We start from the raw sequence: 22,410 nt of genomic DNA on the forward strand, positions 1-22,410 counted from the left end.
ACTTACCCTTAAAATGGCAGCTCTTTGTGGTGGGGACAGTCTTAGTTCTCTGTTTCTGTATTACCAAACACAGTGGAGTTCTCTATAGGTGCTAGGTGTTATCATAAAACCATAGAAAATTAGGGTTGGAAAGGCCCTCAGGTCATCTAGTCCAACCCCCTGCTCAAAGTAGGACCATCCCCACCTAGATCATCCCAGCCAAGGCTTTGTCTACCCAGGTCTTGAAAACAATGATGGAGACTTCAGAACCTCTCTGGGTAACCTGTTCCAGTGTTTTACTACTCTCCTGGTGCAAGAGTTGCTCCTCATTAACCTAAACTTCCCTTGCTGCATCTTGAGACTATTTCTCCTTGTTCTATTATCTGCCACCACTGAGAACAGTTTAGCTCCATCCTCTTTGGGACCATCCTTCAGCTAGTTGAAGGTTGTTACTAAGTTTTCTGTTCTCCAGACTAAATAAGCCCAGTTCCCTCAGCCTCTCCTCAGAAGTCATGTGCTCCAACCCCTTAACCATTTTTGTTGCCCTCTGCTGGACTCTCCAATTTGTCCACATCCTTGCTGTAGTAGAGGGCCCAAAACTGGGCACAGTACAGCAGACATGGCCTCACTAGTGTCAAATAGAGGAAGGACACTTCCCTCAATCTGCTGCCAGCACTCCTACTAATGCAGCCCAGTATACCATAAGCCATCTTGGCAACAGGGGCATGCTGTTGGCTTATGTTCAGCTTATTGTCCACTGTAACCCCCAGGTCATTTTCTGAATAGCTGCTGCTTAGTCAGTCAGTCCCCAGCCTGTACTGGTGTATGCTATTTTTCCATCCTAAGTGCAGGACTTTGCACTTGTTCTTGTTGAACTTCATGAGATTTCTTGTGGTCCAACCCTCCAATTTATTTAGGTCTCTCTGAATTCTAGCCCTACTCTCCAACGTATCTGCTACTCCTCCCAGCTTGTTGTCATCTGCACGCTTGCTGTGTGCAACTGATCTTCCAGATTGTTGACAAAGATATTGAACAAAAGCAGCCCCAGGATCAACCACCTGGAGCACTCCATTTGATACCGGCTGCCAGCTAGACATTGATCCATTGGTAGTAATGAGCCCCTTCAAGCCAAACAGGACCTTTCCCATGAGTTTTCAAAGATTGCCAGCAGCAATGCAGTCACATTGGCCAACATCCCCAGCACTCTCCAGTGCATTGCATCCAGCCCCATGGACTTGTACATGTCCAGCTTTTCTAAATAGTCCCTACCCTGTTTTTTCACCACTACTGGCTGCTCACCTTCTCCCCAGGCTGTGGTGCCAGGTGCAGTAGTTTGGGAGCTGACCTTGCCTATAAAGACTGAGGTAAAAAAAGGCATTGAGTACTTCAGACTTTTCCACATCATCCGTCACTAGGTTGCCTCCCCTCTTCAGTAAGGCAAACTGATCTGGAGGAAAACCATTTTAGCACTCCATACGCAATGGATCAACATGGCACCAGAGTAAGTCACTTGAAAAATGGCAAAGCAGCTGGACTTGGTGACATATGCATGGAGCAGATCAAACACTTTATGCCTACAACTCAGTGATGGGTATAACATCTTTTTAACAGTTGCTCATCAAGCTTTAGAATAGCTAAATTATGGCAACAGGCACCTGTAATAGCTGTATTAAAGCCAGAAAAGGATGCCTCTGGCCCAGGTAACTTTAGTCTAGTGTCATTTCTGTGCTATCTTTATAAGCCTTACCAGTCCTTATTCTCAACTTCCTGTCACCTCATATTGAACATCTAATACCAGAACAAGTCAGATTTAGACCTAACAAGTCCTGCACTAGCCAAATAGTAAACAACACCCAACATGGAAAAGATGGATTTCAGAAAGTGATAATAACAGGTGCTGTGTTTGTAGATCAAGCAGCGGCATATGACACAGTCAAACACTAAAACCTAAAGTCTACAATGATGCATGACTACCACCTAGTGCAGCTCATCCGATCTCTTCTGGGTAGTAGATGTTTTTATGTAGAACTGTGCAAAAAACACAACTGCTGTAAACAGTAACAAAACAGCCTCTCACAGCGTAGCATACTAATACCTATATATATCAATAACCAACCCATGCAAAGTAATATGTGAAACTTCATATATGCTGATGATCTATGCATCACAATGCAAGAGAAGGACTTTACAACTATTGAGAACAGACTGACATGCACACTGAACAACCTCTCAAATTACTACAATAAGAACCAACTTTGTGCCAACCCAACCAAGACGCAGGTTAAAACTTTTTAACATACACCATAGAGAAGCCAAATGGAAGTTAGACAACATTTACCTTCACACATGGAGAAAAGGAAAGGGAAAGTCAATACCTGCAACAACATAATTGGCCAATGTGGCAATGCCTAAATAGCCTATGCACACAAACTGGAAGATCAAAAATAAGCATAATCAAATGAGGGCTACCCTAATGACACAAATATATGTGAGTGCAGTGAATTGCAGACTGTGGAGCACATGTGTGTTTGCCAAGTCCTTGGTGAGACCTATACAAAGGAGGACCTCGCTGCAGCAATGGAAAGAGCCAGTGTTTGTGCACAACTCTGGAAAAACGTCTAGTTTATGACAAGGACCTGAGGAAAAGAAGCAGAAAAAGTAAGGGACCCACACTTTCTCTGATCTTCCTCTTGTTTCTGACATACTTGTATAAACTTTTTGTTACCCTTCATGTCCCTTGCTAGTTGCAACTCCACCTGCATGAGTTCTGAGGGCAAAGATAACAACAAGAACTAGAAGCCATTTTTAGTCTAACATTTTGATGTTTTACAAAGGTGAGTATGCAGGAGGAGCTCTGTACTGGAGTAACTCCTCTGGCACTATATATGCCTCTAACCCCGCCTTTCTCATGCCCTCCCCTCACCACAGGGGGAAAGGAGAGTGCATCAGTGGTATTTCAGGGACAGAGGTTGGGCATGGTAGGGCCCCAAAACAAGGTTCCTCCTCTGAAGTAATGTGCACTTCAGGTGGGTGGTTTGGGATCAGGGAACCATTGCTGGCTCCTCTGCCTTGCCCCCTCTGGAGAACCTGGACCTTTCATTAACATAAGCAGAAAGGATCTGATCTTGTCAAATGCTGACAGCTGCTGGAGAGTAACTGAACTCCCTTTAGCTCCCATGGTGATTCAGTGGTATCCAGGGTTTCTTAGCACTATGAAGAATAGGTCCTTACATTCTTTTCAATTCTGTTTAATCTTTATTTTGATCCTCTCTCTCTTAATTGAAGCTTACTCTAATAGGGAAGACCTTGATTCAGCAGAAGAAAATGAACTCTGCAATCTGATTTCCCCATATTGAACTGTTCTTTATTGCCGTTAATTGATACTACTTATATCCCATAATGTTTTAACTGTGGGGATTCATTGAAATGCTTATAAGATTCTCCATTCTTACTTGGGAAATAAGAAAGAACAGTGATGACTTCCAGATGAACCATTTATTTCCAGCCTTTGTTGCCCCAGATACAAATTGGACTTTTGTGAGCTGTTCTGTTACACACATAGAAAACAGTTGTCCTTTTTGTGGCCACTACATTTTCTAGTTGTCTTTTTTGTGGCCACTGCATTTTCAGAAAAGACTGCTGGCTTTTACCAAGAATGACAATGGGTCTGATTTTTTTACAAAACCAGAATTGAGGATAGATTTGCTTTATGCAGCTCTTCAAAGTATGCTGCTAGCTAGTAGAAAGGTTGTGATCCAAGCTAACAGCTTATATCAAAATGCTACAGTCTGATCTGAGATCAGATCCATGCAAATGGACCCCATGTCTTTGTAGTCTTTGTCTTTGCCACATTTACTTTGGTGAGACTGTGTTGGGTCTCCTGGGTCTACCTAAAAGAAGCTACCACAGGAATATGAAATTGCTAAGGAAGAGGTAGAGAGTTATGATGCTATGAAGTAGGAGAGCCAAAAGGCCAAGTCAGAATGGAAGTTGGAGAGTGGTCAAATGGACAGTGGATAGAAGGGGATACTGTAAAAGAGTTAGACTGAGTGAGTGAGAGAACAGAATACATAAGATAAAAGTGTGAGGAATGGAGGAGGAGAAAAAGAATAGCAAACTATATGAGACCAGAAGGGAGTGGAGGGACATGAGTAACGGGTATGAATGAAGGCATGATTAAATAGTGGATAGCTAGAGGTGATTGTCATGGGCCAACAATAAACTTTAAAAAATTCAGGTAATTCAGTAGAGTGATCAGAGCTAATCAAGTAGTCAATCAGCAAGAGAAATAGTGAATAAGTGGGTAATCCATCTAAAAGGCAAAGAAACCAAATCCAGAAGAGTGGGCAGTGAAGTTAATTAGGGAAAATGATGAAATGCAAAAGGAATAATCAATTAGCCTGTAAAATGATCAAGTGCAAACATAAATAAAGGAGGCATTTAGATGGAAGTTAGTCCCTTATGCCTGGAGTATTTTGTTTAAAGCTGAGTTGAAACAGTGATAAAAGTTTGCATGCCCGGGGATTAAGAGACCCTAGCAGCAAGGATCTTTAAAAAAAACTACAGAGTTGTAGTACAGAATCATAGGGAAAATCCTAGAAAAATAAGACTGGAAGGGACCTCAGGCAGTCATCTACTCCATCCTCCTGCTCAAGAGAACCATCCCTGTCTCAACTAACCTAGACCAACATTTTTCTAACCTACCCTTTAAAACTTCTAGTGATGGAGATTCTACAGCCTCTCTTGGTGATCTGTTCCAGTGCTTAACCACCTTCGTAGTTAAACAGTTCTTCTTAATATCCAACTTAAATTTCCCCTGTTGCAGTTTGAGCCCATTACTACTTGTCCTGTCCTCTGTGTACACAGAGGATGGTTGATCACCATTCTCTTTATAATGATCCTTTTTGTATTTGAAGGTTGTTATTCAATCCCTCTTCAGTCTCTTTTCTCCAGGCTAAATAATCCCAGGTCTTCCAACTTTTCCTCGAATGTCATGCCCCTAGTTATTTTTGTTGCTCTCCCCTGGACTCAAAATTTCCATCTTATCTGCAATTTTTACCTACCTTGAAGTGGGGTATCCAAAACCAGTCATACTAGTAGAAGTGAGGCCCCACTCAGAGCCAAACTGAGTAGAAGAATCATGTCCTCTGTCTTGCATACAAAATGTCTGTTAATACATCCCACTATGGTATTACCTTTTTTTGCAACAACATTACAACGCTAGGGGCATGGTGGCATAACAGTTACAGTGTCTCCTGTGGCTCCCAAGACAGGAATCCAAGCCATGCACAGGACTTGGGCTGAATACTGTCCTTACTTGATCCAGCTATAAATGGATGCTTGTCCATTTAGGCTGGACCATGTTGGCTACAGATATTGGTATGCGTTAACCTCACTAGCCCAATTCACTGTTAGGTTTAGGTGAACATAGGATCTGGATTTCACTACCAATTTATATTCACTTTATTGTCTGCTATAATCCCCAGATTCTTCTCTGCAGTATGCAGTCCAGTCCAGCCAGACCCTTCCCAATTCATATATATGCATAATATGCTGTAAGTGTAGTTTTTTGCACTTGCTGTTACCAAATTTTATCTGATTAATTACAAACCATTTCTCCAATAGTTATTTTGAATCTTAATTCTATTCTCTGGTATTGCTACTCCACCACACTTGGAGGGCCATTAATATACTACTCTTTCAACAGAATTATCAAACCAGTTATGCATTACTTTATAGTATTTTTAGTAGACTGTATTTCTTTAGCTTTCAAGAATGTTAGGGGTGGTTTATCACATTCACTGCACTACTTACACCCACAAAGCCTGTCATTACATCAGTGAAGGAAATCAGGTTGGTTAAGTCTGGTTTTCTCACAACAGTCCCATGCTAGTTGTTTCTGATCATGTGTTACCCTCTAGTTGCATAGAAATCAGTAACAAGAAGAGGATCAGGGAAAGTGTGGGTCCCTCACTGAATAGGGGAGGCAACCTAGTGACATACAGGAAAGGCTGAAGTACTCAATGCCTTTTTCACCTTGGTCTTCACAGGCCAGGTCAGCTCCCAGACTACTGTACCAAGGCAGCACAGTTCGGGGAGGAGGTGAGCAGCCAACAGTAGTAAAAGAACAGTTTAGAAAAGCTGGACATATACAAATCCATGGGGCCAGATGAGATGCACCTCAGGGTGTTAAGGGAATTGGCTGATGTGATTGCAGAGCCACTGGACATCATCTTTAAAAACTCATGGAAATTGGGAGAGGCCCTGGATGATTAGAAAAGGACAAGTCTAATTTCCATATTTAAGAAAGGATAAAAATGGATCCAGGGAACTACAGACTGGTCAGCCTCACCTCATTCACTGGAAAAGTCATGGAAGAGATGATCCTCAAGAAATCCATTTCTAAGCATTTGGAGGAGAAGGTGATTAGGAACAGTCAGCATAGATTCACCAGGGGCAAGTCATGCCTGACCACCTGATTGCCTTCCGGTTGAGATGACTGGCTCTGTGGATGTGGGAAGAACAGTGGCTGGGATAATCTAGTTGGAGTGGTCCTGCTTTGAGCAGAGGTTGGCCTAGATGACTTCCTGAGGTCTCTTCTAACCCTCATTTTCTATGATTCTATCGTTCTATGAAAAATCAGTTCCTTGACAATATCCACCAGAATTTTTCCAATATCAAAGTTAGATTGTCCTGTCTTCAAATCCCTGGGTCTTCCTTGTTCCCTTTTCCAAAGATAAACACAGTATTTCCATTTTCTAGTCTTCTGAGACCTCACCCAGCCTCTGTGACTTCTCAAAGACAATAACCAATGGCTCTATCATTATCTCAGCCCATAATTTAAGTACTCTTGGATGAATCTCATCTGGCCCTTCTGATTTAAAAAAATACTTCTCTAAGTAATCTCCAGCCTTTTTCCTCCTACTCTGGGCTAATTATTTGTTCCCCTCTCCTTGCTGTTAACTGTGCTTTACATCTGATAGTTGACCTTTTTGTGAAGACACACACAGATTTTGCACTGGGCTCTTAGAAAAGGCACTAAACACTTCAGCCTTTTCCCCACAATTCATTGTTAGATTCCTTTCCCTATTCAGTATGGGACCTACACTTTCTTTGACCTTCCTCTAACTTCTTGCATACTTATGGAGTGAGCTTGTATGTCCCTTGTTAACTCCATCTCAGTTTGTGCCTTGGCCTTCCTGATTTTTTTCTCCACCTGCCTGTACTGCAATTTTATACCCATCCTTAATAACAACATCAAGTTTGCCCCTTTGGGAAGATTTCTTTTTAAGTTTCAAGTCTTTGAAGTGTTCATTGTTTAGCCAAGAGAATCTCTTGCTATGCTTGCTATCATTCCTTCTCTCCCTGCATGTGGGAACTGTGGCTATAAACAGGCATCTTCTTTGGAGTGGGATCAGCTGTGCCAGAACAGCTTTACTGATGTCTGCAGGCATCACCAGTGCTGTTGTCCTGTAGGGTGAAGCTCCTGCCACTCCTGGGGCTTCAGGGGCTGGATCTTGAAGGCCCTGGGTGCTGTGCCCCAAGTCAGGGCACAATGGTGAGCTATGTATGCCTCCAGAATCCCTAGCAGGGTATTCCCATGGTACACGTCTGCAACCGATCCCCCATGCAGATTTCCCTACTTGCAGACAAATGCCCCAAATTGGGACATGGCAGCCTGATACCTGCACCACAAGAATCCCCTGCAGGAGAAATCCCATGGTGCACATAAACAAACAAACATCCTCCTGTTTAGTGTGTCACATGCCTTTGTCCACAGCAACATTTTTTTATATTTGGAGCATGACTGTGGACCAGGACATCTGTTTGCACACAACTTGTGCTGCCGTAAACATGTTTATGGGGGTACAAGGGCAATGTCTGTTTGCACACTGAGAGTTCCCTTGCATATAGGCAGTGAAGATGGCTGCTCCTCATTCCCAGTGAAGGAGCATTTGGGAGACCGCACAACAGCTGAAAAATTAACTCTAAAAAGATTCAGTGTCTGTATGTTCATTCCATCTGTGATCAGGTCGGAGAGTCCTGCAGCCTTTATAAAATGTATAAACAGAAATAATCTGAAAAAGATTCAGAAGTGGAACTTTGTGTGACTCTAATTTGCTGTGACTGGACAGAATTCAGACACCCTTCCTAGCTTGAAATCGTTGGTAACCACCAGCCAGGTTCTGTTGCATTTATTGAGTGTGTGAGTGTATTTACATATCTAAATAGTGTTCTATTCCACTGTGTTTGAGTCCCTGAAAAATGTTTAATGCAAAAAGTGATTGGTTTCTCCTCCTCCTTGCAGCTTTTTGGGGATTCAGCCTGAAGTGTAACGCTGGTGCATTATGGAAGTAGCTAAGTTGATAGATTTTCAGGCCTCAAGCAGCATGGAATAGAATTACAGTTAGGCACCTAACTTCACTTACACTTCTAATAAGTGGAACAGAATGTGGCCCCTTCTGTCACTGAGGCCCAATTTCCTATTCCTAAAACTTGTATCATCTTTCTCAAGCCTCCATAGGTGCACTTTGCATATGCCTCAAACCTCCATTGAAGGTCTCAGCTTTCTGATTTACCCTCAGGTTTTACCTGTGCATGGGGCAGTGCCTAAGGCTAGGAATAGACATTGCATTTGTCCCAGGACAAGTTGTGGCTGTGTTTATCCTGGAACAGCAAAGTCCTGGGATTGGCAGGTAGAAACATGACCCTTCCAATCAGGGTTTAGTGAGTGGCTAAATGTACTGCTGCTTTTCTGCTATTAATTCAATGGTGTAATTCTGTAATGACTGTTTACATGAAATTCCCAATGTCTTGGGATAAACTGTTAGCACTTCTTATCCCATGAACCTTTCTCGGATTTGTCTCAGGAAAACTTATGTGGTCATCTGAACGAGTGCACTTTGTCCAGAGATAAAACAGTTCCTCTCAGAACAAATACAATGTCTGTTAGCCCAAGGTCCTCCTTATACAAGTCTTAACATTTCTTTTGTATCATGGTGTCCTTCCAGTTAAGCTTCCCTTCTCTGACTTGCTTGGTTCCACTGTTGGTTCAAACAGCCCCTCTGCCATAATATCCTCCTCAGCTCTTCCCCTCTCTTGTCTAAAGATTTCTCTTCCTGTCTCTGTGGGGCTCTCCAACTTGTGTCTCAAACCAGCACGTGGTTTCGTTGTTTTGCTGCTGATTTCTCTATTCACTGCTTCACCCATACCCTGCAGAGAAACTGAAGAAAATAGCTTCTCTACTTTCCAACAACCTCCTTAGCATACCAGTTCTTCAGTCCAAAGCACAGTCATTGAATCTAATAACTACATTGCATCCAGGAGGGCTTGATCCAGAACGGGCACGGTCCTGTGGCTGCACTACCCTTTTGGAATGGACCATGTTGCCGGAGCCTGTGGGGAGTCTCAGCCCTCCCCATGAACCAGGCAGGTGGTAGAACCTGCCTCCCACCCCATTTTGTCACTGCCTCTGTCACTGCTCCTAGTTGAGCTCAGTGTCCATGCAGCCTGGCTGGAGTGTGCAGGAGCAGCTTTGAAACTTTCCCTACCCCATGACAGTGGGAAAAGTAGCAGCAGCAGGTGGAGGAAGGAGGGAAGGTGAAGGGAGAGGATGTGCATTTGAGCATGAAGGGAAAGAGAGATGGACGCTTATGTGCTTTGGGGATTTAAAATGGTGTCCAGAGGTTCCTGCAGTGCGGTGTGCCCTCACTGGTTGTTGGGGGTGGGGGGAGAAGAAGTCTGGGAGTAGGGATGCATCCACTTCTGCAGCACTGGTGGCTGCTCCCACACCCCCTTTGCCAAATTCTGGATCTGCCCCTAGCATTTAGTTTGGGAGAGAAGAGGTCAGACCTGGTGGATATGCAGAGGTAGATACTGCATGATATGGCATAATCCATAGTAAGAGCTGCTTTATTTCAACTAGAATTCATCAGTTGCAAAAAGATTACCCAAGTCATCACACTGGATGACTCAGTTTTGGGATAGCAGGCTTGAGAATCTGTAAACAGCTTTTTTTCATTTCCTAGAAACTGAGTGTTCAACATTCCCTGCAAATCAGCTTTCAATTAAGAGGACTCTGGTAGACCATCCATAAGTACATATCTTGGCTGATATTATTAAATCTGTGCTGTGACTTCTGGAGTTTGGGTGGGCAGGGGTGGTGTTCTTTTTTAAGAGATGGCATCCAGAAAGAAGGCACCCAACCCACAAAAGAGAAAAGAAATTTATGGAATATTTTCTAAAGCTACAAAGACACTTAAGTAGTTTTTGAAAATCCTGCCACTATAGGATAGCAATGCGATACCCCTTTTGTGCAAGTGAGGGCAAAGAGAGTGTACTTTGTGCTTTCTTAATATACTTTGACAGAGCTCCTCCATAAATGTTACCTTCAGTGCTTTTATGAATTGAACCTTTGAAAACTGCAAGTAGCATTACCTATTGATCTAAAAGTCACACACAGATGGAAGCATCTTAAATTACCAGTTAGATTTTATTAACTGAAAGAGACTTTAGGAATCCTTTATTTAATTCCAGTTGAAACGCTCATGGTTTTGTACTATCAGGAGGCAGTGCACAATTGAATGAGTTGGCTGGATTCAGGGTCTAACTCATTTGGTACTGATAACGTGAATGCACAGTGCTTGGGGATAGAGCTTCATCTCCTTCACAACCAAAATAAAATGTTGCTTGGCTATATAGATTTAGCTAACACTTCTGGAGAGCTCATTTGGCTCAAAAAATGTTCATGAAGGAATTGTTGGTTTACCCAACTGGAGAAATTAGAGGTGGTCACATCAATTGTTAGAAGGCAGGGCAGAGTGGCACCATATGGGCACCCACACACATGCTCCAAGGGAGTGGCATTTTAATTAAAGTGGCTCCTGAGAGCTTGTTCAATGAATTTTAGTTAAAGCTCCCTGCCTCCATTTTGAAATGTAGGGGTGCTGAATGCATGAGATGCTGCAGCACACTGGAGCATTCTGATTAAAACGTTCCAGCAGACTCAAATAATCAACTCTGCTCCAATGTAATCAGAACACATGTAGAAGACAAATATGGACTAATTCAGAGAGGCATAAGTTTTTGCAAGCAACCACTTACTTTGTCAGGTGCTTTGAATCTCTCACACATGCTATTGAAAAGGTCACAGCTGAGTTAATCTTGTTTTGAAAGGACAGAAGGATAGCTGTGTGTGTTCGGAGATGGTGGGTGACACTTAGTGGGATTTGGGGTCGGTTCTTGGTTTATGTAAGGTGCAACCTGCAGCCAGCAATTTCACAGGGTCCACAGCAACGACTACCATGTATGATTTGGAACAAACTGTATACTGCATTTTTTTTCAGATTTCAGCTGCAAACAGTTATGATGGAAGTTCAGCACTCGTGAAGTTAATTAGAAAGGATGAAATATGAAAGTTCAGTAGCTCTGTAGTGTTATCATTATTAGTGTTATTGATTTATATAGAGCCACTGGTGAGCCTTAAGCACTTAATTGAATAATGTGTGTGCGTGTGTGTGATGTATGAATACTAGCATTAATTAAACATTAAGTGGAGAAAGCAGGCACTCAGGGAGCAGGAAAAATGAGCATAAAGTTTCTTTCATAATGTTAAGGCATCTGATGGTCTTTATCATATGTCCCATTGGTAACAAACAGTACTAAAGTGACTCACCCTTTCAGAAACTTGCCAAGTACTTAGATAGCTAAGTACCTTAACTTCAATATTTGCTTTAGGCAAGGTACTCCCTGCAGTAATTTTAGGGAGGTGTAGGAACATAAACTTAGGCAAAACTGACAAGTTTTTGTGTGTGACTTGCTCTGCCATAGATATGATCAGCAAAGGTAATTGACCTTCAGCATCCACAACATAAAAGGGAAGGAGCTATGTACAGAGCATTCTCTGTGAAGGGACTTCACCTTTTGCAGCTCCTGTTCTAAAAAAGCTGGACTCTGCTGATCTTCAGGGCATGTTGTAGAGTTTATTGGATAGGCCTGCTGCTGGTGAGAACTATTTACAGTTCCATCAGTGCCACTGTTGCTGTAACAGTTCACCTCATCTGAGGATCTGTCCATCTGTATTTACTTCTGCTCTTGAAAATGGAGATGCCTGAAAGGGAGCTGATCCATGTTAGAAGAAGGGTGACAGATGATAGGCTTGATTTTTCATGCCATTGGTGTTGCAGGCCTGTTGATATAAAGTAGTTGCTGAGTTAATGTCTAACCTGATTATACTTGTCATGTTGGTCTGGAGCCTTGAGCCGAAGCGTAGGGTCCTTTTTTAATACTGCTAGAGCTAAAGGCATTAAAAATGTATAGACTGCAAAGTGCAGCAGAATGATAAGTCTTAGGCTTTGGGCACGTAAACAGTTTCCTTCACGGTGAAAGAAGGAAGAATGCTACTGTGTGGCAGCTGCTTTGTCAGTAACCGTTCATGTGCATGCCCAGACTAGTTCACAAGTGGGCAAAATACAGCCTGTGGGCCAAATCTGGCCTACCAGTTGTACGGTACTGTTCATCAGGCTGAGCTCTGCCCACTCCCGCCTGGCACAGCCTGCACCACACTCCCACCAGGCCTAGCCCCAGCCAGTGTGCACAGCTTCCCAGTGGAGCTGCTCCTGGTGCAATTGCAGCCACCCAGGTACTGCTTGGCTCCTCCCCTCCCCAAGCAACAAACAGTGTGGGGAAACCATGAGGATGTGTACTGGGCAGCAGATGCCCAGCTAGGTCAGTGGAAAGCTGCAGCTGAGCAGCTCCTGCCCCAGAGTGCAGAGTTCCAACTCCAGGTCTAGCTCCCAGCTGCCTTCCACCAAGTGCTCATGGTGCGGGGTGGGCGGAAGGCAGCTAGGAGCTGGAGCTGGAGAGCTCCATGTGCTAGGGAAGGAGTTACCTGGCAGCAGCTTTTCTCCACCTGGATGAGCAGCTGCTTGTTGCCTGGCATGTGTCCCTACAGCTTCCCCACACTGCCTGCTGCCTGGAGTGATGCTGCAGAAGCAGGAAGAGAAGGAGGAGCCAAGAAGTACCCAGGTGGCTGCAGCCACACTGGGAGCAACTCTGCCAGGAAGCTGTGCATGCTGGCCAGGCCTGGTGGCAGGTGCAGATGCAAGCACAGCACAGGCTGCCCAGGGTAGGAGCAGCTGGAACTTGTCCCCATGCCAAGTGCCCACAGGCCAGATTGGGGGGAGGGGTCTGTTGACTGCACTGCCTGGGTGAGTTATGCTTCATGCGCCTCCTGCTCCCCACTCCCAGCCGTCTCCCAGGACCTGGCACACAGGCAGCTCCCCATACACCCACCCCTACACAAACACCCCTTGTCCCCATGCCCACTCACTATACACCCATCCCCACACACACACTATACAACAGTAAGGCTTTATTTTGGGCTGTTATACAATCTCCTCTATATGCACTACTCAAAAAACCAAATCAGGACAAAAATTATTTTTTAAATAAAATTAAAGTGTTACAGTAGATGTTTTATTTTTAGTATGTTTTTTATTTATAATTTGTTAAAATGATATCTTCTGAAAAATGTTGTTTGTGGCCCTTGACAGCTCACAAAAACTCATTAAGTGGCCCTCCAGTAGAAATAATTGCCCACCCCTGCTGTAGTTGGTAGCAAGTAAACCTCAGCATTTGATTCCTCTTTCACTGAAGGGTAAGATACAGTGGTTTAGCTTCCACTGACCATTGGGTAAGAGCATGTAGACGATCAGTTCCTGCAGCAGAGCTGATGGTTAAAACCCACTCTTTTGTACCCCTTGGTGTAAATAGTTCATGTACGCATACCTTATTTAAGACCCTCAGCCAATGTCCATTTGAGAGTCTGCTTTGACTTCAGTGGAGCATTCCCTAAGTGCAGAGCTTTCCTTTTCCAGAAATAAGATCCTACCAACAAAGCAGAAGGGCATATTATAGCAGTGTACAAATTAGAAATACAGTATTGCCATACCCACAGGGTGAAGTGATGGAAGAAATCCTCAGAAGGAATATCTGACTTGCTGCTCTTTGCCCTGAAATGCCTCACTGCAATGCTCCCTGCTGACGTTTGCTTTCTATTTTTTATTAATCGCTGACTTCACCTTGAGCATCTTGTGAAGCATGTGCAAATTCATCTGTTTATTGCTTATGGCAGATTCTACCTCTTGCTCGTTCCTTTTCAGTTTAGGTCAGGTAGTTCCCCTCTTTCACAGTGGTCTTTTCGTTTTCTCTTTAGCCATTAAGCACCACTGACTGTCCTAATCTCATCACAAACCTTCAGGGCAATTATAACTCAGTTGCATCTTTATATTCAACAAAGTAGTCTCCTTCTTATTTATTGGCTTGAGGGATTCAAGCTGATTTGCCACTTCATGTAGCACCCTTTCAATTATAATGAATTTGCTGGATATGTTTCTATTTTCTTCTTCTATTATTAGCAGTAATAAACATCAGCGGTGCCTGTAAAGGATTACAGCTGCACGTTCTGAATGTGCTTTAAGTTGAAACATTCTGAACCACATTTGCTCCTAGCGTGGATGTTAAGGGTAATTGCTAACATGGAATCAAAATGCCAGGGCAAGACTGGGTATCACCAAATAGAAATTGCCATCAGTGCTGTCAGTCATCCCCTCCTAAAAACCTATATTGACATCACTGTGAGGACACATGACTGAGGCATTCATTACTATTAATTCAGAAGTATTACTGAAGTGTCTAAGAGCACCCGCCATAGGCCAGGGCCACACCACGTTGAGCATTATACAAACATGGATCAAAAAGGCAATCCCTGCCCCCAATTGCTAACAAATGAATTATAAGGCAAAAGATATATAGTGATAGGCACATAGGGGTCAGCAAACAAATGACACTATTGATTGGTGCCTGAGGACATGTGTCTGGGCATCCATGAGGAGAGGTCAGAAAGATAGGTCTGCATTTTAGTTTGGGCAGAAGGAGATAGGTCTTGAATAGAGAGGTATGCCTATGAATAGTCAGCATAAAGATTACTCTGGTATTTGTGTTTGCAATTGTGCTGATGTAGTGCTAAAAGTATGGAAAGAGAAAAAGGAAGGACACCAAAAGGCAGAGCCCTGTGGAACTTGCACAGAGAGCTGGAGTAGAGGCACGGAGGAACTTCCAAAGGACATGTTGATGGGAGGGGTTTGATAACCCAGAGAGGTAGAGTCTCAGAAAACAAAATTTTAAGAAGAGGAACACGATCAACACTGTTGCAGGCAGCTGATGGGTGGTGAAGGATGAGAATGGAGTTTTGCATTCAGGGCTTTGGCTAGAGCACTGGAGGCCAATCTTTTTGGCAGGCAGGCCACAAATTGGCCTCATACCCTTCCTGAGTGCAATTCCAATCCCCTTTCACTGCCCATTTTGTTGATTTGCTTTCTATTCCCTGCCCAGTCTTCTGCTCTGTTTTCTGTTCCCAGCTTTATCTGCTACTGTGCCGCTTGTCCCCTCCCCAGTCTGTCACATACTCTGCACAGAGGCTGCCCATGCCACTTGTAGCATGCATGCTGCAGGTTAACCATCCCTGAGCTACCGGGAGGTCATTAAAGGCTTTAGCAAAAGCAGTTTCAGGAGAGAGCAAGGAGTCAGTGATGGAGTGGCAAACATCTAGGATGGAACTGGAGGAGGAGAAATTGAAACATTGAGTCTGAGCCAAGGCATTCAGTGAGTTTCGAGATTAAAAGAGTAAATAAAACAGAAACAGAGCAGGGCCTGCAGTAAAAATGAATGACAGATTAATAGGAAATGTGCAACAGGTCTGAATTGAAGGGTCTGACTGATGGAATAGGAGAGAAGAGACTAGCTGTCAGTCTTGAGTCCATGGCTAATTCTAACCTTTGGTTAAGCTGTAAGTATGTGAGGTATGATTGGACACTTTGATTCCTGGACTTCTGATTTCAAAGTTGCTCACCCAAGCAAGAAAGTGAGTCATATGGGCAGATTCCTCACTTGGCTATGGCATCTTCTTTTCTACCTGAATGGGTTTTATTCTGCAGATGTTCATGTAGCCTTCGTATGAGAAGTGATAAAAGAAACTGGGACAGTTTCTTTCCCAACTAACAAAGCCAGGCAAGCTTTATCTTGTAACCCACCCCCCTTCCACCTCTTATTTCTCTATCTTAATTGCTTGATCCTGGTGGCTTCCCCTTTGTGGTTGAACAAAGTGTCACCATGTCCTCAATGAGAAGAGGCAGCAAATTTTAGCTGACTGTACTCCAGGGAATGCATCAATAATTTTTTTTTGGCAGGGGTGAGCCTGGATTCCGGACAGTCTGTTGCAGTTTAGGATATGGATTACAAACGCTTTATTGCAGGGTAAAGGGGGGTGGGGAGACTCTACCATGTATCTGCCATTTCACTGTAACCTGTGTGCATACTCTTATTGTGTGCTAAGAGGAAGCTAAACTGCAGTTTCTTAGCCCTTGATGAAGAAGGAGTAAGTTATAGTGGTTGAGTTCCTACTTCCTGGGCACTTGTACGCATGATGGTGTTTTAGTCCTTAGGGTTGCATTCTGTGCCTCCTAAATTGACACGGTGAGTTTTTAATTGAAATGGTGGGTTCTATTTTTCCATCACTGTATATATGTTATTGTTCTGGTGGCCATGGACATCTGCTGAAGGCAGTAGCAGTAAGGGGCCCGCTCCTTTTCTTTTCTGGCGGAGCCTGCCCATCTCTCCTGCAGCCAGGGGGCATTAATCTGTACCATTAATCTGTCAGCTCACCCCCCAGCCATGGGAGAGGTGGGCAGTCTCCTCAGAAAAAAAGCATCAGGCCCCTCACTGCTTCTGCCTTCAGCTGGTGGCCAGAGAAGGTGGTGGAGATGGTGTTACAGGGCATGGGGCTGCCCAGGTGGTCTGCTAGCTTCCCTGAGCCCACCTGGGCTTCAAGCACCCTGGGCACTGTCTCTGCCACCTTCCCTAGCCACCAGCATACCCAGATGCCCTCCTGTCACCTCTCTGTGCTGTCCCAGGGGCAAGACAGCCCTTTCCTTTGGGGCCCCAGGCATCCTGCTGGCTGCAGGAGCCTGCTGAAGGCAGAAGCAGTAAAAGGCTGATCTTTTTTTGTGCAGAGGCTGCCCTCCTCTCCCACAGCCAGTGGGCAAGCTGACTAATGGCTGCAATGTTCCAAGTTGCAGTATTGCAAACTGAATTACATGGGGATATATTTTAGTTTGCAACAATGCAAACTCATTTAAAAAACCCCAAACTCACATGCATGTAATGTGTGATGCCATTAAGCTACTGCCTCCCAAACAGAGTACTTTTGGGGGTAGGGGGAGGGATTTCTGGTAGCAAAAGTCAGGGAGGTGGGACTTCTGATTCCAAGATGGCAATTGGGGCAGGGCATCTGTCAGGAGGTGGGGCTACTCTTGCGGCTCTTGCCAGCTCACCAAAACTTGTTAAGCAGTCCTCCAGCTGAAATAATTGCCCACTCTTGAGCTAGACTTCTCAGTGGTGACAGATGACAGAACAAGGAGCAATGGTCTCAAGGTGCAGCAACAGAGGTTTAGGTTGATATTAGGAAGAATTTTCTTACTAGGAGGGTAGTAAAACACTGGAACAGGTTACCTTGAGAGGTGGTGGAAGCTCCATCCTTGGAGGTTTTTAAGAACCAGGTAGACAAAGCCTTGAGTGGGATGATCTAGTTGGGAATGGTCCTGCTTTGAGCAGGGAGATGGACTAGAGGACCTCCTGAGTAGGGGTGTGCAAGGTGGGCCCCGTTCAATTCAGATTCGGCCCCAATCAGGGACAGTGATTCAATTCGTTGATTCGGATCACTTTCCCTGATTCGATTTGGCCAAATCTGAAAAATCAATGCTGATTTGAAGAATCAGTGATTTGGACATAGACACAGCTTTTAAATGGTTTTTCTACATACCTCAAGGTACCAGGCATAGCTCATGAATGCTGTGATGCTGGGGCAGATGAAGCGTCCCACAGAAGTGTGGTCGGGGGGAGGGGAGGGGGCATGCTCAGCAGTGAACCCAAAAGTGGACCAGAAATACTTCTGGTCCACTTCCAGGTCCACCAGGGAGCATGCAGAGGGGCCCTCTGACACCCTCCAGGCTTGGCGATCAGCTGTGGGGGGATCCCGGGTGCCCCTCCAGACCCAAGAGGTACTATTTGCTGAGCCAAGCGGGTGCAGGGGGGCCCCCAGCATGCTCTTCGGTGGACCTGGAAGTGGACAGGAAGTGCTTCTGGTCCACTTCCAGGTCTGCTGCTGAGCATGCTGGGGAGCCTCCCATGTTTCTGTGGGATGTTCCATGCACCTCAGCATCACAGCATTCACAAGTCGCCTGCTACCTAGAGGTATGTAGAAAAAACATTTAAAGCTGTATCTATGTCCAAATCACCAAATCTGTCCCAATCTCTCCAAATCGATCTGGAGGGCTATGATTAGATTTGAAGAGATTAAAGGGTCCTCTGATTTGGATTCAGAGATTCAGCCAACGAATCAGGCCAAATCTCCGCCGAATTGAATCGGATCGAAGCTTCGCACAGCCCTACGCCTGAGGTCCCTTCCAACCCTCGTTTTGTAGAATTCTGTGAAGTGGCAGCAGGGATGGATGGGGGTACTCTTCCCACATTGTGACCAGGCAGGGTGGGGGGAACTGCTTTCCAGTAGCCCTCCACTGTCCCCTTCCCAACTGAGCCCAGCCCCCATTCAACCTGGCTGGCTCTGGAGCTTTTCTGTTCCTTGAACAGTGGAGAAAACAGCAGTAGTAGGCAGAGGAGTTGTGGAAGAGGGCGAAGAGGAGGGATGGGGACATGCCTCTGAGCAGGAAGGGGAAGGGACGAGGGATATTCACATTCTTTAGGGATTTGAAAAAGTCCCCACAGGCTCCTATGGCTCAGTCTGCCTGCACTGGTGGGGGCAGAGGAAGCTGGGAGCAAGGGGTGCAGCAACCCCTGCAGTGTGGGTTGCTGCCCCGAGCCTCATTTGGAACATCCTGGATCCACCCCTGCTGCCCAGTCAACAGTGAGCTCTGACCTTACTAGCTGATCAGGAAGGGATCTAGTTGGAGGCCATTCTCTTATGTGGCTCCAGAGCCCAGGGGATGAACGCTGCTGCTCTTTGTCCTCCCTCCCTTTCCCTTTCCCCAGTTATTTCAGAATCATGAGAAAGGAGAGGATAAGCAGCAGCGCTCATCTCCTGAGCTTTTGAGCCACTGCGCTTTGGTCACCCCCTCTACATCTGCCTCTGGCAGAGGAAGAAATTGAAGTCAAACTGCAAGTTAACACCCTAGCCACTAATCTATCCCTAAACCATTAAAGAGAGAGCAATGGGAGATAGTATTTTGGTTGAAGAATAGCAAAGTGGGATTTCTAAGAGCGCTCACAGTTTTTCTTAATTCTGCTCCTTGTGAAGGCAATGAGAGTTTTAGGCCCTGTAATGTAATATATCTTTCCCGGCACTTCCCTCATTTCAACAAACCATGTTGAACAGGGAATCATTAACAAGCTAATCCTGCAAGGCCACTGAGTGCCCGCCACTCTCATTGATTAATATTCTAGATAAGTAATTTATAATAGTTTTCTTATATTTCATGCTTGGAGTCCCTGAGGATAAACCTGTAAAGTCTTATGAATGATTTTTAAGTGCATAACTAATAGCATTGTTTTGGAATAACACACAGTAGTGGCAAGATCAGTGCAAGCTTCGCCCACACAGCTCTGAAACCGCTCCATTTTGACCTACAATGCTTTTGTCAGTTCTGGTGTGGAGCATCTCTCAAGTTAAACAGCACCACTTGCATGGATTGATGTGGCAGTTCAGTGATGTCTGGAACATGGAGTCTGGGGCTGGGACCTGCTGAACACATTTCCACTGTTGAGTTAGAAACTGAACCCTGATCTTTAGTTGTGTAACCCTTTCACAGAATTACATGTGAAAAGGGCCTCGGGGCAAAATGGGAGAATTTAAAGGAGCGCAAGACCATGGTGGAGTGTTTAGCTGAACTGGAGGGGCATCCCTTCCTCACAGGTGAGACTATTCATATCCGGAAAGCTTAGGTGACTTGCCCAGAGCGAGAGAGGGAGTTACCAGGACTAGAACCTCTACCTCGGAGCCCTGTGGGCCAGGCTGCCTCGCATGCATTTTGAAGGCTCTGGCATCCTTAAAAGCTTTGATTTTTTTAAACTGCATTCCCAGAAGAGTTACTTTGTCAAAGGCTTTTTGAAAAAATCTACGTAAATTGAATTCTGCGTGGATATTGGATCCCCTTGTTCCTTTCCAAAGAGTGTTAATACATGAGCTATGCCATTCTTTCAATGACTTCGTTACCAGGATATTCAGTTTCTTTCCCTTGCATTATCTTGTTTATTTTTTATACCCCTGTGAATGACCCTGTCATTTTTGATTAAACCAGAAGCTGTAACCTAATCCCATAATACAGCCTTAAACAACATTGTGTCTAAGTGAGGTTAAGATGTGTATGTGCAGCCTTTGCTTTGTACTTTAATTCATGCTATGTCTGCATGGGTATCTGATTACATTTAGGAATTAGTCATTTCAAATCCAGTTGCTTAAGATCATTGAGTTCTAGCCTAAATTTCAATTGGCAGGCAATTTTAGACATAATTTGCCATTAAGAGTCACAGCAGGGTAATTGTATTTTGCAGCATTGTGCCGATCGATATGTCATCTTTATTAGTAGCAATTAAAGCAGACTGTTTATCTAAATATAAGATTACCACAAGCTTTAGTTATATGATTAGTCTGACTTTAATAATTGCAAATACTGAAATTTTAAATATTGAAGAAAAGCTGTTGTGATTTGCTGTGCAGAAATGGGCTCGTCTCTGGCTTCAATTTGAGATGGGATGGACTTCAGGTGAGAAGTTCTCATTCAGAATCAGAGTTTCTTCAGAACTGCAAGGCCGTTTAGATTAGGTATCTCCATTCTGCCTGTTCTAGTAGGCAGAATTACCTCCATAGTTGAGGCTTACCTCTGCTCAGGGAAACTTCAGATTTGATATTGCAAGGCATGTCCCTCCCCTAAAAAAGGAAGGAAGAAAGAAAACATAACCCTGTACAGCCACTGCTACACAAGTTTCTTTGCAGAAACTGATGGAATTGGACATATAAGAATGATACTTTCAGACAGAGCACAAGCATTGGGTTCCTGCTGCCCTCTTTATCATAGTCTTCAGACAGACACAACACCTGATCACTTCAAATGCAGTTTTGCCAGTATAAGGAGCACTAAACAGATGCCCATGTAAATACCTAGTGAAACCATCTGTGCTACAGTGATAACCATGTTAGGGGTCAATTACAATCCCATTAAAACTGGTAGTGTCAATCAGAGAAGACCATATCATTTTAATTAAAATGGAGCTTTGATTGGCTTGGATTTTAACCCATTTAAGGGGAGAGAAATTATTCCTATCGTAACTGGGTTGTAACAAGGAAAGTGGACACACCAATCATAATCAGCTTCCTGGACAGGATGACAGTGGTATTATGGATATGTCTCATGAACCTGTGCTTCTGCATTTGAAAGTGTAACTATATTTAGATCACAATATAATTAACTCATGATTAGAGAAAGGTAAACCAATAGCCAACCCAAATTTCTGCCTCGAACTCAACTCCAGCTTGAACCTCATAGCTTTTTTTTAAGTCTATTTACATCATTTAAAACAATTTGCTTCCCCAGAAATCAGAGAATTACCATAAGAGATGCAGGGATGGATCACAGACGTTCTAGGGAAATCTTCCATGGCTGGGTATCTGGGCACAGCTTGGAGAATATTCAAACGTTAGGCTGCTTAACTATTACTAATTAGTTCCCTGTGACTTGTACCCCAACAAATATATTTGGAGTTTTAAGGGAAAGAACTTTTTCCATCAAATCTCTTGTTGCTGAAGGCCTAATCCAAAGGTTGCTGAAGTCAGAACAGACGTGCCAACACCACTTCTGTAGCATTCGTAGGATGCTGTTAAGCATATCCCACCCTTCTGCTCCCGTGCACATATGCCAAACCTGGGAATGCAGCACTGAAGCCTCCTCAGGGGTATGCCCCCATGGGTACTCTCTAAAGTGGCCATGTGAAAGTGGCCCCTCAGAACAACCTCACCAGATATACAGGCTTGGTACATGTGAGACAATGCTTGGAAGTATTTGTCGCTGAGAGAACAGCAAAAATGCTGTAGGCATACCTTGGGCATATCTTCATTGACTTCTGTGAGCTTTAGTTCAGACACTTCATCTGCAAACCATGATGCTTGCTGTCTGTGCTTCAGAACAGGCAGTGTGTTACTGAAAGATAATCCACATTCATGAGAGCTTATCATGCATGAGTTTTCCTAAACCGTTCTCAGCACCCTGTTGCTTCACTGCCTATTGTCATCCACTGATTTCAAGAAAAAGGAATTAGAAGCAGCTACGGGGGGGTGAATGATTCATCAGCTAGGACTACTACATT

General features: G+C 44.2%; 1 long non-coding RNA gene across 1 annotated transcript; it reads left to right on the forward strand.

The window, feature by feature from the left end:
- Positions 1-325: 325 nt before the first annotated feature.
- LOC109319805 lies at positions 326-15,792 on the forward strand. The gene is made up of 3 exons (XR_002103631.1): positions 326-435; positions 1,992-1,993; positions 15,782-15,792. It is a non-coding gene; the product is annotated as an uncharacterized LOC109319805 (long non-coding RNA).
- Positions 15,793-22,410: the final 6,618 nt, after the last annotated feature.

This window comes from Crocodylus porosus, unplaced genomic scaffold (genome assembly GCF_001723895.1).
Source record: "Crocodylus porosus isolate Cpor-Errol unplaced genomic scaffold, CroPor_comp1, whole genome shotgun sequence".
NCBI classification, from domain to species: domain Eukaryota; kingdom Metazoa; phylum Chordata; order Crocodylia; family Crocodylidae; genus Crocodylus; species Crocodylus porosus.